This window comes from Rhinolophus sinicus, chromosome 17, assembly GCF_057876585.1.
Source record: "Rhinolophus sinicus isolate RSI-liver-muscle chromosome 17, RSI-T2T, whole genome shotgun sequence".
NCBI classification, from domain to species: domain Eukaryota; kingdom Metazoa; phylum Chordata; class Mammalia; order Chiroptera; family Rhinolophidae; genus Rhinolophus; species Rhinolophus sinicus.
Genome location: NC_142517.1, coordinates 138,276,219 through 138,296,708, shown reverse-complemented (window position 1 = coordinate 138,296,708; position 20,490 = coordinate 138,276,219). Strand labels below are relative to the sequence as shown.

The 20,490-nt window shown below is 35.1% G+C and overlaps 1 protein-coding gene across 10 annotated transcripts in view; it reads left to right on the top strand.

Annotated features, from left to right (window-relative positions):
* Nucleotides 1-20,490, top strand: part of QTMAN (queuosine-tRNA mannosyltransferase) — a 363,467-nt gene that overhangs the window by 137,695 nt on the left and 205,282 nt on the right. The window lies entirely within an intron of this gene.

Genomic DNA, 20,490 nt, shown 5'->3' with positions numbered 1-20,490 from the left:
ATAGCAATTATTAGGTGTACAGAAAGTTGAAAACTATGTATCTAACCTCATCAAAGTCACATCATCTTTGCTTTGAGGAAATATGAGTACAAGATTAGTCAGTATAACCCATATATTTGTAGCTAAACTCTGAATACTCATATTTTTTAACAGTTCAAAAAACATTTTTGAAAAGAAATATTTTTACAAGGCAAGAGGATTATTTGGCTGACTTGCATTAATGAAACATTTTGGCACATGTTAAAGATTTCATCGAGCTATTACAACCAGCCCCCAAAAATCTTGGTTTCCATTTAAAATGTCACCAATGTGGAAAAAATATCATCAATCAAATTACCTATCTTCTAACTCAAGAGAGAAAGAGAAAAAAGAGTAAAGAAAAAAAGAAACAAACTGTGAGCTTCCAGTGCAGTTTTGGCTTCCCTTAAGGAATTCTGACTTAGATATGGTCAGTTATCTGTGGCCTTAAGATTTTCTTTTTTCTCTTTGTTCCATTGTATGTTTTCATCTTCATAGGAATAAATCCACTGAGTAATATTCCTAACTTTATGCTTCTCTAGTCAGACACTGGGAATGCTTCAGCTCTTGTGAATGAGAACAGTAAAAGAAATTATTTTTCTGAAGAAACATAGGGAACCCACTTTATAACACAGAGCTACAACATTGCATATCATTCTTTTCTTCTCTAAAATTATTCTTAAGGACTTAAGGGGATCAAAGACCCCCTTCACAGGAAACTTAAATACTAAATTCTTCTTATGAGTTTAATTCAGGAAGCAACTTATATGCAAGTTGCAGAAACAGCACTGGGACCCTAATCTATTAAAATTTAGCCCCTTTCCAAGCAATCAATGTGGAAAACTAAGTGCCTGTTGCCTAACTGTGCTCCTGAGTTGTGTACATAATTCTTGTCTAGTGGATCGTAGGTCATCACTGAAAATGCGACAAGCCTGAATCCAACTTCCTGATCCAGAAACTCCTTGTTGACTCTTTTTCTTCCACCTTCAGTGGGATTGTCTCTATCATCAAACGGCTTTCATTCCCTCTAAGTCTCTCTGAGTAACATTTTAGGATTTCTTTTCCTTTAGGCCCCTTTCCTTTTCTGGCTTCTGTTGTAACCAGTTCCTAGCATACATCAGAGGATGACTTGAGCTATCTGACAGGGTAGATACTGCAAAATCAAATGGAGCCCAACAGGATACAAGGTATGAGATACCTCTGGAAGGCCTCTCTCTGTCAAGTTAAAGGAGAAAGGACTATTTGTAGACAACTGAAATATGGAGTGAGGCAGTGAACACAACTTTACAAATCAATAATAGTCCTCCAGGGATAAAACATGGACCAATGTGCTACAGAATTTCGACCTGCTGCAGAATTTCAACCTGTATGTTCATGGTTGGGGGATAGATGGGTGGTGGTAATCAAAGCAGGAAGATAGCACCCTTTGGAAACAATGATCGTGGAGACAGAGCTTTTTACCTTAGTAATAGTAGGTGATGTTTATAAAGTGCCTCACAATTTACTGTGTCTACATGATCTCGTTTGATCATCATAGCAACCATTAAACAGTAGGTAGGCAAGAAAAGTCTCCTTTTATAGATAAGGTTCAGAAAAATTGTGCTTTTCCCAAGCTACCCATTAGGAAATTTTAGAGTCGAGACTTGAACCCGAGACTTCTAATGTAGCAAATGCTTTTTCTCCCCGTCTCTATAACAATGCCTTCGTTTCTTAAAGAGGATGCATTTTTATTCCTTCCTCCTTCCCTTCTCTAACTCACAGAAATATATGCCAGGCATTGGGTAAAGAGATAAACAAAATAGCAGTATTCCCTACCATGGGGACTTCTGAGGACTCTGCAGATTGATGTAGTAGCCACCAGCCAGCCTCGTGTGGCTATTGAGTACCTGACACGTGACTGGTCTGAATTAAGATATAACTATAAAATACACACCGAGTTAAAAATGTTTAGCGCAAATAAAATGCACAAGTTTTCATAATTTTTATATTGATTAGATGCTAAAAATATTTTAGGTATATTGAGCTAAATAAAATGTATTATTAATGTTGATTTCATCTGTTTTATTTTCCTTTTTAAAAGGCTACTAGAAAATTTAAGTGGCTACTAGAAATTTAAAAAATGCTGCGATTTATGGAAAATTGATTTCCTAGGGTGCATTCAGCCATTTAGTAATTCTGTGGTTACGTTTTTTACATTGGAACATTTGGATCACTTGAAATTTGTCCTGGAGCATCCTGGTCTGGATCCCAGTTTATTTTTTTCTCCAGATGGCTATACCAAATTGACTCAACACCATTTATTGGGTTGTTCATCTTTGATTTGCGAGGCTACCTTTATCTTATGCCAACTCCTTGTAAGTATTGTGTGTATTTCTGGGCTTTGTCTTTTTTCCCACTGTTCGTTGTCTATGTCTGAACCAGTGTTATACTTTATATTTTTCATATTTTAAAATATTCTTTAATGCCTGGTAGGGTTAGTCTCCATCTTCAATTGATCATCACTACCTCCGCACCCCCCAAGTTTTTGTCTAATTTTTTTTTTTGTCTTTAGCAATGAAAATTAGAATCAGTTTGTCTCGTTTAAAGCAAACAAAAACCCCTTTAAAAATTGTGATCAAGATAAACTCAAAGAGAATTGATGTTTGTATAATGTTGACTTCCCATCCAAGGTAGTGGTACAGCTTACCATTTATTCAAGTCATCTTTGGGATTCTTTCAGTAATACTTTAACATTTTCTTTATAGATGTCTACCTATTTATTCCTGGGAAATTTTACCTCTGTATGTATGCATACTGTTGACGCAATCTTTTCATTAAATGGTTGTTATAGATAATATAAGCATATTATATATAATACATAATACATATATAAAACATAATTTTAATATGTTAATAACTTAAAAACATTAATTTTGTTCCCTGTACGCTTACCAAATTCTCTGATTGTTTATAATATGAAGTTTTTTGGTTGATGGTTTTGAGCTTTCTAATATTACCCACAAATACTTACAAATTTATCTACATTTTTACAGTTGTTTTTTCCCTCTCTCATTTTTTTTTTCTCTTTCTGATTCTGCTGGCTAGTTCCTATAGTACAGTGCTAAATAATAGTGGTAATAGTATTTTTCTTGTTGCTGAGTTAAATGGTTTTTCATAAGTATGATACTGGCTTTTGAGTTGACTGAACATATTTTATAGTAAAATTCATGTATTCCTATTTTAAGAATAACAATTTTTATGAAGTTTTTTAAAATTCTGAATTTAAAAAATTATGAATTAAAAAAAAACCACTATGATGGGCTATATTGCTATCCTTTTTCAGTATTCTGAAGAAAGGAGATATTTTACCTTTCCTACAGCAGATAACAACCAATATATGTATAAGCTTGAACACATTTGCAAGAAACATAATTTAGAAATAATCTGCAAGTCAATGCAAATGTTTTTTTTGAGATTAGATTTTTCAGTAGTATAAGATTATTGACGTTTTGAGCAGCTCACAGAACCTTTTTGAACTGCAGTGGGCACCGTCTCTTTCCCCTCATTTCACTATGTCTGGTGACTTCTGGAAAAGGGACTACTTTCAATCTACTAGCTCTATCCTACCCCTCTTGAGGTATTAACAAACTAGTCAGTTATTGACAGCAGTTGGCACTTGGTTGGCTCTCATGGCATCTAACACAATCCTTCTCCCAACTATTCTATATCCTTAGACCATAATGAAGAGTTTCCTACTGTCTTATTCACTTGACATAGAGCTCAGACGATGCTTTTTGAGTCAAACTTCCTCATTTTCAGAATTAGATTAAGCAGATTCTCCTACTTTCAAATCCAGAGCTTAGGTTTGAAACCAGACTCTACCATTTATTAGCTGATTGAGCTTTGAACAAAATATTTCAAGTCTTCAAGTCTCAGGTTCATTATCTGAAAGAAAGGAAGGAAGGGAGGAAGGGAGAAAGGAAGGGAAGTATAGTTGTTATGTTCGGTTATATGCCTTACATGTGATTTTTCTCTTTAGAGCTATTAAAATGATGAATCTTCATTTACTAATATTGATCCATGCTTATATTTTTAGAAAAACAATTACTTGTTCTTGAATTTTTACTCTGTTTTCATTTCCTGCTGGATTCTGTTTGCAAATATTTTATTTTGGATATGACATCTATTTATAAGTGAGATTCACCTTGTGTGCATCAGTTTTGTTACATTCATTTCATAAAAATAAAATAATTTGGAAGTTCCCCCACCTCCTATTAATACTAATTTAAATAGAAATGGATTTTTCTGCTCTTTAAAGTTTTGCTAGAATTCCCTAGTGAAACCATGTGAGCTTAGTGCCGTATTTTGGTGTGGTAAGTGATAGTGGTAAATTTCTTTTTTTTTGAGGGACAACATTCTGTTTCTGTTATAGAAATTAAAAATATTTTTTTTGTTTGTTTTTGAGATTCTCTATTGAGGTAGTTAAAAATTTGTTTCTATAAAATGTGTATGTGTGTGTTTCTTTTGATATTTAGAGAGGTTTAATTTTTTTCCTATTGGTTACCTTCATAATTATAACTTTGTATGATATCCCAAGTTCTCTAATTCTTGAGATTGTGTCTACTAGTTCTTTCTAATGAACAATAATAAAAATGAATGTGTTCCCACTTCCTGCCCATTGCTCTTTCTCTGACATCTAATTTAAATCAACAATAATATTTTTCTTATTTTGTACCAATATACTCTTTAAATATGCATATACCTCTATTATTTGATTTGTAAGCTTTCAATATTATCTGAAGATTACCAGGTATTACAGTTAAGGCAATGTGAATGGACTCTACTTTCCAAATTTCTTTTACTTTTTTCCCGACAGTTGTATTATATCTACATGGTCAGAGCAAATACTTTATTCTATTTTGCCACTCTATTTCCCACATTGGTTTTGGGTTTAGTTTTGTGGTTAAGTATATTTGTTGAAAGACTTCTGGTTCCAACCAATGTGAAATAACAGGACTCGGATTTATGTTTCCATTTGAATCAAACAAACAAAAAACAGACAAAATATGAAACAGTGGCTTTCAAGGCAATGGACATCAAGCAACAAAGAATAGTGATTCTTGAGAAGAGACAACAAAATGAGGTGGGCCCTCTGATTGCCATAGCATTTTTGCCTTGGAAAAGTTTCTAGGCAAGAAGGGGGAATCCGGGGAGAGACTAGCAGACCCCTGGAGTTGAGGAGATAGAGATAAGTGTCTGAATAGATAAAAAACAGAATACTGAAATAGGGAGAGCTGCTCAAAGAGAGAACTCCTGAGATCTACTGAGGGTCCCACTTAAGCATTCAACAGAATACATGTCAATACATGCTTGTTAGGGAACTCTAAGGCCAGAGAAAGAACCATCTGAGACGAGTAAAAGTAATCGTTCCCATTGCCCACAAAAAGCCAGAAATAATGCCTTTTCCCACCAGCCACACTCATGATTTGGTCAGAACTATGGTCTCAACTGAGGCTCAGTTGGGGAAAGGTCTGCTTCCAAGCTCACATGATTGTTGGTAGTATTCAGTTTCTTCTTTGCTAAACCCAAAGACTACCCTTACCATCCAGCATGGCTACTTATATCCTTGCCAGGCAAGATGATACAATTTTATGTAACATAAGCACATACATCCTGTTGCCTATGTTGCATTCTATTGTTTAGAAGCCAGTAGCTGGTCCTGCCTACATTCAAAGGGAGAGATTACACAGGGCATGAATGCAAGGAGGTGGGATATTGGGGGCCACTTCTCCACACTACTGATTAGGAGAATATTTTTCATGCTGATGGATTAAAATGAACAACAAGTTACTTCAGTTACAAGTTACTTCAGAAGAACAAAGTTAAACAGGCAGCAGATTTCTCATTGGAAGCATTGCAAGGGGGAGAGAATGGAACATCTTTCAAGCACTGGAAGAAGAGCAACAACTATCAACCTAGAATTCTATACCCAGTGAAAATATCACTCAAAAAACAAAGGCAACAAAGGTGGTCAAAATAAAACACATACATCTTGGGTATGTAATATACAATGTCATGACGATAGCTAAGCATACTGTATTGTATATTTCAAAGTTGTCAAGTGAGTACATCTTAAAAGACCTCATCATAAGAAGGAAAAGACAAATTTATATGGTGATGGATGTTAACTAGACTTATTTTGGTGGTTATTTTGTAATATATAGAATCAATATATTGTATACTTGAAACTAATATATTTTTAAGAAATAAAAACAACAACAACCCAAATAAACAAACAGAAAACTCCAAAAGTGAAATAAAGGGTTTTTTTGTTTGTTTTTTACTTTAGAGAGAAAAGAAAGAGTTGAGAAGAGAACAGGAAGCAAACAAGAAATTTCATTTGGTGTCATTTGGGGCATTAGGTACCTTCCTCCCAACACTACCTACATTAAACATTTGATTCCTCCTGGGTCATAATCTTAGGTGAGGAGTATATATCTACCTATTGTTTTCCCAAACTCTGGGCTGATAAGTGTACATATTTGTGCATCTCTACTTTATGGATAGGTGGTGGCAATCAAGTCAAAATATATGTCTTACTGTTTTTGAGTAAATCATCTACTACTGTTTTATAAAATAATTATTTGAAGGAGCAATGGGCTTCCTAAGATGAGTTCCTAAGAATTCCTTTATCTATAGAATAACTTGAGGGTTTTATATTTAATTGGGAATAACATGTTAAAATATTTAAACTTTAAAATTTAAATTATTTAAATAAAATAGTTTAAATTGACTTTAAGTAATTTAAATTATTTAAAATAATATTTAGCATGATTTTCAACATTCTAAATATAACTTCATTTTAATATCAAAAATATTTTTGTTTTGTTTTGCGGGTCTCAACTCTAGTCTCTTTATGTGTGAGTGGAAAAAAAATACTTGTGCTTTCCATTTCATAAGGTTTTTATCATCTTTAATTTTATATTATGTATATGAAAATGCTTTGAAAACTGGTGATATAAAACTGTAAGGTATATGGTTTAGAATCATAATGTCATTTTTAATTTTGTGTCAAACAGCTATAGTTCTGGTTTTCAAAATACCTACTACAATGAAGATACTTCATTTTTTTTAACTTCTTTTTATTTATTTATTAGTTTTAGGTGCACAAAACAAAGTAATAGATGTTTATCATTTATATGCCTCACACTATGTCAACCTCCCTCCCCCCATCCACTATCTCTCTGACATCGCACAAAGCGAATACATTTCTACTGTCTCTATTCCTAATGCTGTACTCCATTTCTTGTAAATATATACATATATATAAACATATACATATACACATATATATGTATATGTATACATACATACATATATAAATATAAACTTGTAGTTGACATTCATTATTGTTCAGCTTCAGCTACAGGTGTACAGTGCAGTGATCAGGCATCTACATCTTCCCTGAGGTTGTCTCCCTAATGAGACAAGTGTCCATCGGATACCCTACAAAATCTTTACAACATTATTGATTACATTCCCCAAATTAACTTTCATAACCCCGTGGCAATCTTGTGATTACTGACTGCTTTCTAAACCCCTCACCTTCCCCCTTATCCCCACCCCCCCCTCCCAGAAGATACTTCTTGAAGTACATGTTTTTATATTAGGAAATTACAAGTTTTCTGTATTTGTTACCTGGTTTTTGTTCTAGTCTAATGGCTCTGTTCCACAAATTATTTGGTCTCCTACTTTATTAATTTTAATCCTGCATCAATTTGGTGCCACCTTTATCATCGTGAATTCCAATATTGCTCTAGTGGTTTGAGTGGCTATGATTTTTACTATCTTGATGTGTAATACAGGAAACATTCAGTTAAAAAATATTTCACCCAAATATTGAAATGTATAGCACTGTTTTAATTGACTGCCTATCAATCCAAAGAAAGTTATTGATTTACCCCTTTAAAAAAATCACTTCAGTTCTTTGCATAATTGACATGTAAAGATTTTCATTTGCAGCACTCAGAGTTTGGGCAACATTATTTTTATACCAGTAGGACCAAGAAGGTTAGAAATTTTAGCATGTGTTAGAAGCCTTTTAATACTGTCATTATGGTGAAAATCCTAAAGCATTAGAAACAAAAGACATCTGGTCAACCCAGGCCTTTGAACATAACATGTAATGAAAAACTTCAGAGATAGGGAGTACAACTGAGACTTCAGAGCAGAAGTCACTTGTTTTCATGGAGACATTTGTATCTGACTCAACTTTGAAGGATGGGTAGGACTGGGATGGACGTGGAAGAGCAGGCAGATACCGTAATAACCTACAGTTACATAGCATTTACTGTTTTCCAGACACTCTTCTAAGTGCTTTCCATGAAACACATTTCATAATTATATTAGTAATTAATAAGGTGATTATTATCTTCACTTTCAAGTTGAAGAAACTGAGATACATATTTGTTCAGTGACTCATTCCAGGTCTCACAGTTAGTTAATTATCATACTGCCATTTAAACTCAGGCATTCGAGCCCCAGAGTCTTTCTCCTTAATCACTATGTTGTTCTGTCTCTAATTAATGTTATGCATTTTGTGGGGTCAGTAGGATAGGAGAAATTAAGGAAGATGGAAATTGTGGACACCTTTGAAAGGGAGGCAGAGACACTCATATTATGTGAGTATAAAGCAGTTCAGTTTTTCTAGAAAATAATTTGATAGTACTATATTTTGTCAAGGATTTCAGTAATCACATTCTACATAATTGTTCAAAAGAGTGTTAGGAGACAGTTTTCCATGAGTCTTTCGCATTTTTGTATGTCTGTAAGCAGAGGCATTAAATCTCTTTTTGTTCTGGGCTATCTTTTCGAGGAAGTTTGTATAGCAAAACAGCATTGCAATATAGTGATGGTATCTCCTTTCTGATCAGATAGCTGGTTTATTGATTTTCCAGTATAATAAAGATGATGTCTCCCTATGGAGTAAAGTTTGGGAAAATTGCCTTGCAGCTCACTATAAAAGATTTGGATTTCCTTAGCTCACGGTTCCTCAGCTGAGATGCAAACCGACTGCCTGTGCATCATCCATCTGGGCCACTCCCATTGTCCTGATGGGCCTTGGTGGCCAAGGAGAATTGACATAAGTAAGGCTCATGCTGCTTACTGTGGCCTGAGTAATTTGACCTGGGAGTGTCATGTCTACTGACAGCGTCCAGGAAACTGTGGCAGGCTAACTTATGAATCTGCAAGTAGGGCAGAATCTCAGACCCTTCAACTTTCTTGCCAAAGGGATGATTAGAATTATCAACAAAGCATTATGTATAACCATCGTACAGTAATCCAACTGTCCAATGGACAGTAATCCAACTGTCCATTTAGTAAATTATAGTACATTCATGTAGTGAAATATTAATTCCATTGCCCTTAAATATCATGTTTTTAAAGATTTAAAGATTTGGGAATATACTCATGAGAATGTTAAGTAAAATCACATTATGAAAATGATACAATACAATCTCAATTTTTAAAACTTGTTTACATGTTTAGGAAAAAAAAACAACGAATGAAATATCCAAAATGTAAATAATTGTTACATACAGGTTGTAAAATTGTGATTTTTTTCTTTTCTATTTCTACATTTTCCAAATTATTTTATAATGAAAATACATTACTTTTATAATGAAGAAGAACACACATGTTAATGAAGTCAAACTGAGGGATTTGACATGACATAATAGGGAGAGTAGATATTGTATATAATATTGAGAGGACAGTAATATGAGGATACATTAAAAACCCATGCAATCAAAGAAGATCTGTTTTTCATTAAAATGCACATATACAATATAACTGAAAGCCATTAAAACAAAAGCAAAAAAAAAAAATCCAAGTTATAACAGGGATAGAGGAAGCATGGATATTTTAGAAATTCTAATTTAAGGAAACTTAATCCATTTGAACAGAAAACTAAGCTCATCAAAGCTTCTCGTTGTCTAATAAAAAGGAATTAAGTCAGTTAATCATAAGAAACAATGTTTGCATACTGAAGTACTGAAGAAAGAAAGGATCTTATGCTGACATTTGCTTTAAAATATTCCAGCAAAAAATAAATAAAAATAAAATGGGAAGAATAGTTGAAGCCGCCTTGGCAAAAATATTGATAGCGGTTAAAGTTGTGTGTTGAATACATGGGCTTATTATATTGTCAATTTTTGTGTATGCTTGAAAATTTACACAATAAAATATAAACAAAAGATCACTAATTTATATAGCTTTAAAACAGTGTCTCTCAACATTGGCTGCACTTGGTATGGCTTAGGGGCTTTAAAAAGTACTGATGCCTGCATCTCACCTCCTCTGACTAATTTAATTGGTCTTCAATGTGACTTCGGCATCAGGATTTTTTAAATCTCTTGGGTGGTTCTAAAGTGTAGCTTATGTTACAAACTATAATGCTAAGTGGACTCTTGTTAGCTAGATCTTTACTATAGGGGACATTGAATATAGTAATGGATATTTTTGGCAGCACTTCTTAAAAAAAACATCGTAGGTATGGTTTCTCTTAATGTTGGTTCATGGGAACATCCCTCAGTAAAAAGTGAGAATCGGCTAATATTTTCTTTTTTCTTATAAAGATAGTTCTACTGAGTACCTGAATAAAATAGTGTAGATACATATCTTAATGGTTCTTTCACTCGATAAAATGATAAAGTTTCAGGTTTCTAAGGAATGAATAATTTATACATCTCTTTCAAATATTAGTTGAATAAGTTTAACTGATATAAAGAGGACAGTTTTTTTTTTTTTTTTTAGTTTAACATTGTGTAACTTAAAGTAATTCTTCCTCATTTTGGAAAAGAAAAAAGAATATTTAGAGATATAGAAGAAAATAATCAGCCATATCTCCATTATCCATGGTAAATACTGATACCTTTTTATTGCATTTGATTTCAAATTTTAGTTTCCTATTGAAAATTTTAAACAGAAATGTAAGGATGATACTATCATAAATATCTTCGTACCCATCACTTAGCTTCAATAATTGTCAACTCATGATCAATCTTATCTCATTTGTGAGCCCCCCCACTTTACTACCCCTCCCCCATACTGGATTATTTTTAAGCAAATCTTGTATATCGTATCATTTCATTTACAAATATTTTAGTATGTATTAGAGCAAATAATCTTCAGGTCATTAACACATATATGAGGTATTGGTATTCTGCATCGACTGAAAGAACGTCCATATGCTCCAGTTCCTAATTCTGTAGTTGCCAAAGATGGTGTTGTGTTATAAAAGTGAAAATCTGGCTGATGTCGTTGAGCTGCAGAAGGATCTGCTGGCAGGGCCGAGACTTTTCTCAGAAAGTAACTCCATCAGTTTAAATGATGAAATAAGTCGTAGACTGAAATTCAAGAAACCCAAAATTCCATCCATTAACCAGGATTTAATTATGAAGATTTTGAGGATTACAGTTACCTAATGTTTTGCTTTAAAATAACCTAAATTGGACTCTTAGTCTCATTTTCTTTAGAGCCAGGTAGTTTCCCAAAGGGTTTGACAGATTAAGTTAGTCATAATGTGATTTGGTGAAATTAACATGGAGGCAATATGCTAGAAAGGAGATGAAGACAGGGAAATCATTTAAGAAGGCACTCAATTGTTGTGGTCTGAGCTGATGAAAACCCAGTGTTGGAGAATGGGAGAAGAGGCAAAACTTAGCATCTTTATTTATAGTAAAAATTACTTGCTTGGTCATAGTTTGTTATAAGAGTTAACAGGAAGGGAATAATAAAATATGCCTTCAACCCTACCCTAGGGATCTAGCGTAATACTGTGCTCTTGAGAGAAAGAGTGAAGTTGACAAGGGCAAGGAATGATGGGAAAAGAAAGGGATGAGTTATTCCAATATTAGTATACCAACTTTAAAGTAATAGCCTGGCATCCAAGTAGGTATTTCCTGTGGGCCACTGGAAATAGAGGACTAGAGTTCAAGTGATATATGAAAGCTAGAGATCTGTATTTGAAGATTACTCATGAAATCAAAAGGATGATTGAGTTTTCATTGGGAATATTAAGGAGGAGAGCATGTGGCGAAAGACAGATCTTTTAATAGTTCCAGTGGATGGGAATAGGAGTAGGAATGAATCCAGAATACATTAAATTAATCCTTATTGAACATCTATGATACAGGTATTTTGCATGGAAAAGGGGAGGAGAGCTTACTGCATAGACTAGAGGCACACTGCAACACAAAGGAAATGCTATGCCAGAGGTATGCACATAAAAGTAAAAACTTAACAAAATGACTCAAAGTGACCCAGGCAGGGAATGGGATTTCATGCAGAAGTATTCTTGGGACAATGGTTAGCGGTCTGGTGTGGCTGAAGCACAGGGTATTGGGTGAAGAGAATGGCAGGACACTTGGTTCTAATATGCTACTACTTTCAGGGTTTCAAAAATGTTAGATTACTATTAATACAGAATTACTATTAATAAAGTTCGACTTTAACATAAATGAACAGAATAGGAAATAATGGAAAATTCGTATGTTTTTCTCTCTGCTTATCCAGCAGATACTGTTACAATAAAGTGCTGTACATTCACTTTTTAATTTGCATTCATTTTGTTCATATTAAAAAAGTTGATATATGATAATGTGGTGAAAGTTAAGAAGTCAAATATTTTATACATATTCACATATATACATATATGCATTGATTTGTCCAGCATATTATCAACCGCCAGGAATTGGGATACAAAGATGATTGAATAAGATAAAGTCTCACCTTCAAGATCTTTGTAGATTAGTCGAAGATGGATAATAAAAATAAGAAATATTTTCTATTTGGGTTAAGTACAAAGGTAGGTGAACTCTCAAGAGTAGTACATAACCCGGCTTGGGGGTCAGTGGAAGAAGGATCTAGGAAGATTTTTTGGAGGGGTGATTACAATTTATTCTTAAATGATGTAGTGGAATTAGTGGGTTGATTTGAGTGAGGAAGGGAGCATGAGACAGCCACATACCATGCAAAGTGGGTGGCAATAGAAGGAAAGAGATGGAGGTAAAACGCAACCTGGTGTGTGAAAAGAACCACAGTCATTTCCTTATTCTCAAAGCTCTAAGTGTGAAATAAATCTGGGCAGGAAATGAGCTTGTGGATCTAGGTGGAGACCAGTACAGGTTCACATTTCACAAACTAATTTAAGGGACTTGCGTTTTATACATGGGAGTTACCCAGCCCGATTTGCATTCTGATGCATGGATGGCTCTTGTAGCTAGGTGTAAGGTGAACTTTTTAGGAAAGCAGGCTTGGCAATCAGAAGGTTAATTAGGTGGATTTTGCCGTACACCAGGTTTCACTATGTACAAGAGAATAAAGATGAAATTGAAGGGACAGATTTGAGAAACAATCATTGAAGGGACAGATTTGAGAAACAATCAGAAAACAAAATGGGCAGGATTCATTAATAGTTTTTTAATGGAAATCTAGGGAGAGTGAGTCCAAGTGAGGGATGACTCCCAGGTTTCTGTGTTGATGGGTGCTTGTCCCTTCAGCTTCAACAATAAAATACAATAAAAGAACATGTGTATTGGATTAGATGATGAATTCTGTTTGGACTTTGTGAATTTAAGGTGTCAGTGGGCTATCCACAGGACGATTTCCAACAGACAATTGAATATCTGAAGGTTGATTGAGAGTCTATGTTTGAAATCCAAATCTGGGAGCCATTAACCTATGAGTGGCACTGAAACTCTAAGAGTGGACATTCTCTTGTAGTATCAGCATTATGTTCGTAATCAATATGAATATGCTTTGTATATACTGAGCAAACTACCCAAGAAGCAAAATGTGAAATGACCTCTACTTAACCTTTAAAAATTCGCTTACCTTTGAACTGACCAGAAAGAAACTTTAGAAAAAAACTGAAGTGTGAACATAGCTAGAGTCTTTTTAAACCATATATTTTCCCCTCAAAATTTTAATCTTAGCACCAAAGTAGCATATCAAAATATCATTTGACCTGAGTTGAAAGATCATTTACTTGGAGTTACTAGAATTGGGTGGCTAGTGTATATACGACACTGCATTCATTGCATTGTATTCACTTCAAAAGTAGTCCATATAATGATTTTGGCAATAAAAAAATTTAGTTTTTTCTCTCCCAGCTCAAGCACAAGTCATCTAGGGAGAAAAAATTACTCCCAGATGAGCTTACAATTGCTAGCGATCCAAAATTTAACCAAATTGGATCATCACATACTGTTCGGAAGGAAGACTGACAAAATATCCTTTCATTAGATTCTAGGAAACATAGGACTTAACTGCAGTGGCCCTGGAAAATGGTATTGCGTAAAGATCAGGAGTAATTAAGTCTAATGATATTTATTTGTAGGAGAGTTTTCCAATGCTAATTTTGGTGACATCTTATATATGAAAACAGAAATAAGAAAGTATAAACTATAGAAGGATGAATAAAGAACTCACCAAGATTGCAATATTTTGATGTTTGATTCATCATTTAATTGGAATTTCATTCCAAAGTCAGAATTGATCAATTTTAATGGTAAATAATCTCCAGTGTTTATATAGTGCTTCCAATGTGCTAAGCATTGGTCTAAGCACTTTACATATCCTCACACGACCTGTTAGAGGAGCACTGTCATTAGCTTCATTTATCACATGATGAAACTGAGGCAAACAGGGTAAGCAAACTAGAGGGTAAGATCACATAGCTGGTAGTTGGTGAAGCAGGTAGTCTTCCCTCCGAGTCCATGGTAGACTTGGGTAGTGTGCCTCAAGAGTCAATGGTAAAAGAAGCTCAACATCATCAGAGAAATGCCAGTTAAAACTACAATGAGATACCACCTCACATCCCTCAGAATGGCTATCATAATTAAATCAAAAAACAACAAGTGCTGGTGAGGATGTAGAGAAAAGGGATCCCTCGTGCACTGTTGGTGGGATTGCAAATTGATGCAGCTACTATGGAAAACAGTACGGCGTTTCCTCAAAAAATTAAAAATAGAATTACCATATGACCCAGCAGTTCCACTCCTGGGTTTTTATCCAATGAAATCCAAAACACTAATTCAAAAAGATATATACACCTTTATGTTCATTGTGGCAATATTTGCAATAGTCAAGATATGGAAGCAACCTAAGTGCCCGTCAATAAACCATTGGATAAAGAAATTGTGGTACATTTTTGCAATGGAATATTACTGGGCCATAGAAAAGAATGAAATTTTACCATTTGTGTCAACCATGGAAGGACCTGGAGGGTGTTATGCTAAGTGAAATAAGTCAGATAGAGGAAGACAAATCCCACATGGTCCCACTTATATCAGTATGTGGAATCTAAAGAATAAAATCAACGAACAAACAAAATAAAAACAGATTCATAGATATAGAGAACAAACTGATGGTTGTCAGAGGGGAGGGGAGTTGGGGAGCTGGGTGAAAAAGATGAAGGGATTAAGAAATTGGTAGTTACAGAATAGTCATGGAGATGTAAATAAAGCATAGGGAATATAGTTAATAATGTTGCAACAACTCTGTATCATTCCTGGTGGGTATTAGACTTGTTGGGGGAAATCACTGCATAAATTATATAAATGTCTAACCACTATGCCGTATACCTGAAACCAATATAAAATAATACTGATTGTCAACTGTAATTGAAAAATTAGAAAAAGAGTAAAAAAAAAAACACCTGTATCGCATTAAAAAAAAATACTCTCCTTTAGAGGATGCTTATATCTAGGCAAAAACAAAACAAAACAAAACCAAAGAGCCAGTGGTATACGAGTATTCCACTGCCCTCAGAGTCCATGCTCTTAACCACAATCCCAATTTAAATGTTGTGAATGCAACTGGCAAACAGTATATCTATGCATTATGGAGTTTTACAAAATACAGAGATGACATGATTCTTGTCCCTGAAAAACATGCAGTCTCTGGTACTGTTGTCCAGATAATTTGCATTGCAACACACCACAGTGATTCCTTTGATTAAATTTCCCCCTATTGCTGTGTGAGGGTGATATTGACGTTTATTCCATATATACGGAGGGTGCCCCAAAAATGTATACACATTTTAAGAAAGGAAAAAACTGTATTAAAATTGTAATATTTAATGTAGCAATAACAAAAGATGAATACAAGTCATGTGTATACATTTTTTTGGCACCCCCAGTATTTAAAAATAAAGGGAACTTTTTAAATGAAAGATTTTAGTTGTCTCTTTAGATTAAGTGTATTTTACAGTGATGTACAAATTAGGTGTAGGGATTACTAATTTTAGATTTTATAAAAACTTCAGTGTGTATCAACAGCATATGTAAATACTCTGCTCTTTACCCAAGAAATGTAAGTGGAAATTTTTTTAATCAAATAATTCAAAAGGTACTAGGCATGCTTGCTATTAAAAGTTTTATTATTAATACTTTTTGACTTTTTAATTATAAAAGTAATATATAATTACACAATAGAGCATTTGGAGATAAAATATGAAAATCCATAAACCCAGTAACATGCCTTATAGTCTTACTTCCTTATAGTCTTTTTCTATGTATCTAGTCTTACATTATTATAAGAGCAGTATATTTATAATGTTGTACTTTAAGTTTTAAGTTTGCTCTTAATATTATTGAAGACTTTTTTGTGTGTGGTAAAAATAGAGTACTAATTTGTCTTTTGCATAAATCTATTCTGGGTTTGCTTTGTAGTCTATACCAAATTCATGTATTATAATCCAGAAACACTTCTGTGTTACTTCTCTAGTGTTATTTCCTTCGCTCTTCCCTCATTTCCCAGCCTTGGCTTTCCTCAGCTGGGTACAGTCAGGTGCACTGACGCCCCCTACCTGCAGGCTCAGTCTTGCACAGCACCTGAGCCATTACCTGAGTCTGGGCTACATCTCTACACTCAGACCCACTGCTTAGTATGACTTGGGGTTAAACTTGATCCACCCCAGCCTAGGATTCATTCACAGGGCTGTTTTACTCCTCCACTCTCAGCTGACCCTCCACTCCGCAAGTCCCTCTATTGCCAGTTGCGTGGCACCAGGGCCCTCGCTTTGCTGCTTTCCCCCTTATCTCTCCTCATCCTTTGTCAGTTTTGGCTGATTTGGCCTGATGTTCTCTCCTTAGTCTCCCTCTTCCCAAGTTATTCTCCTTCATCCTGTAGTCCCCTTCTGGGCATCTGTTACCCTTTCTTTGCTCCTGCCAATTTTATCCCCCGCATAGTCCCAAACGTGGTGTGTGACCCCTGTATCAGGGTTGCCTCCTAAATTCTGAATCAAATTTCTTGAAATCTTTACCCTTCTGTTTTACTCATTGAATCCAACCTCCACCTCGCCCAAGTGATGTGCTTGGACCCAGTTCCTCTGACAGGCTCACTAACATTTCTGTGGCAGGTACTACAGGTGGTTCGGTTTCCTTTGGCACATACCCTGCCCTGGGACCAGGCCTCTGCTTCTCGCTTCTCTATCCTTGCTGGCCTCTTCTGCAGAGCCTGAGACAACCCAGGACAATGTCAGCATGATTTCTCCCAAAGACAAATTACCATATAAAACTAAGACAGTAAAAGAAAAAACTTAATGCATATGGTTACTTCTTAAAAAAAATATTCACTGATTTTTGTTGAGTCTCTTCAGATCCTTTTTGCAACTGAACTATCTATCACTTGAAGCAAAAGGAGCAACAGTCTATGTCATGTCCAGACGTCTTTGTACTGTGTAGGCTTTAGATGCAATGAATGTTGTGTCTAGATTTAACATGACTATAACACATGAAATAAAAGAGTCCATCAATACAGACTAAATTAAAATTGGAGTTGCATAAATAGAATCTATGGTGAGCTGTCATTGAGTTGCCTCATTTATTCTACTTATTGATGAATTTTCATAACTTACTCCTTGAATAAATTATCCAAGAATCAGCCCGTGATTTTCTTTATATATCATTTCATATTTGTACAAAGGTAGTGCCATAATAAAATCTTATAATGATTACTGTTTTTACTCCTTGGTTGGGCTGGATTTTTTTTTAATAATGATTACTGTTTTTACTATTTGATTGGACTGAATTTTTCATTTACAATTTATATGAAAATGGAATAACATTGCAAGTCCGCTATTAAAAAGTGCTCAATAATGCTTTCAGTTTTTCAACTCTGGGGACAGTCAGATCCTTTCCCTCTTTGTCATACACATAATTGGCCGTATCAGTAACATGATTAGAATATATAACTCCTTTTCTCTGAGATATCAAATTTGGGCATTTGCTTCTTTAATTTCAACCTCCTGACATTATGCCATTCTTATTCTTATTGATTTATATGTGGAATTATCTGGCATGACCCTTTATTTACAAAATGCAACAAATAGGGAGGTTCTCCAACAGGTTAGTGGAGCAAGACAGCCATAGGCAGCTGACTCAATTAAATGTCCATTTCCATGGTATACAGTTATTACGTACAAATGATTTAATGATGTGGGTTGGAATTGAAGTAAGCTGTTGGTCATGGAGAAATCCATGAAAGAAGTCATAAAGGATCCCAGCTCGTGGAAGAACATGGAAATGTAGAGCCTAGTTAGGAATGAAGTCTCGACAGGCTGGTACTTGACGTCAGCTTGAGCTGTTCAGGCCAAGTGCTACCTGTAGTTCTTCCACACCATACTCAGGCATTCCAAATTACACCATCTTCTTGACTGACTTAGAGGATTTCAGCTGTTTTCTCTGGGTTGCATGGGTTTGTCTTAGGGATAACGATACTCGTATATGTGCAAAGAAAGGGTTGTGAAAGGAAGGGAAAAGAGTTCAAGTTAGGGGAAGTTCGAAACCATCAATCTGCTTTTGCTTCGCTCCAGAGTGTTTCTATGTATTTTACATATGAGAGTTTTGTGGAAGAAGTCTTTGGTTGCTGTACAAAGTGGCTGCTATAAGGATGTTTGAGAACTACCCGATCTTGCTACCACAAATACAAAGTCCCTGTTTAGTGCCATCTTCCTGTTTTTCTGTTGATGTTACAGAGGTGTGTTGAGTACCTGTTGAATGTCAGGCCCTATAACACGCACTAGGCATCCTAGTCATCTATTGGGCTGTTGAATGATTGCTGCTCTCCAAGGTTAGGTTTTCCTTGTAGTTCTGCACACAACTCACTTATCTTTTATCTCCCTATTTTTTGATGATTTTATCTATAATTTCAAAATGACTTCTGTACCAAAGATTACAAAATTGTTCTCTAGTCTGACTTTGCCACTTTCTACCTGTGTGGGGTTTGGGAAATCATCCTTGCTGAGCCTGTTTTCTTATTTGTACAACTGATGGTATTACCTTCCCAACCCTATATAGATAAAAAGGGAGTGGAGGCACAAGTTTGTAAATTACACAGGTACAAAGAATAGTATTGTTTTTATTCCTTCAGGACCATATTTCTAAATTGTTTTTTAGCAGGAAATGCTTGTTTGTATGGAACTTGATACCTTAAACTTAAGATTTACTAAATTGTGCTTGATCATTCCTTTCCCTTCCATCAGACAATTTTATATTTGTATTAATGGCACAATCTTTCCAATAGTCACTAGATCTTAAAATCTTTTTAAGCACTTTTTAATCCTTTCTCCTCCTTTTAGGTCTTGCTGTTACCATTATTTCTTCAGATCTCCATGGCTACTTGTCTGGATTAGTATAATAACCTCATAACTGGTCCCCCTGTCTTCTGTCTTCAGTGTTTACTTCTCTTCCTTCGTCTGTTCTGCTGCTGTGGAGTTTTTGTTTGTTTCTTTGTTATTTTTGCTTTTTGTTTCTCTCCTAAAATGTATAGCCTCCTTGCTCATGTAACTTCAGTGCCGCACCCCCCTCCTCCTGCCCACTGCCTGTGTATGGCTGTTAAGACTGGCAGCTTTGCCTTCCAGGTCCGTTACAATATGTATTTAATGTGCATGTGCAACTTTTCCTTTTACAACTTCTTCATGAGCCTCCTACCCTTCAGCCAAACTCTTTGTTCTCCAAAAGGTATTGACCACTTTTACCTCTGGATCTTTCCACAGACTCTTCTAACTGTCTGCAATGTGTCTACTTTGTGGAAAAACTACTGATCCTGTGAGGCCGGTGGAAAACACAGTCTGCATGAAAATATTTGTAATTTTCCCCCAAACAGATATGATTATGACTCCTCTCCTGAACCCACTATGTCACTGTTCCTTACTTCATCTCCTGGCTACCTCATGGTTGTACAGTACCTAAGTAGTAACTTAAAATAGTTACCTCATTCTTAAGCATAACTTGGTTACTGTGTATGTTTCTTTGTGAACCACATTTTGAATCAGCCTCAGCCTGTGATCAAAAAGTAGTTGGAGACAGTAATACAGTTTTATCTTATAGGTTATGTCCTGCTGTGTTACTCATGAAAGAAAGAAAAGTGGATCCCAACCAGCTTTGCTCTGGAAAACATGGGGGGCCATTTTAATACTAGTTTTTC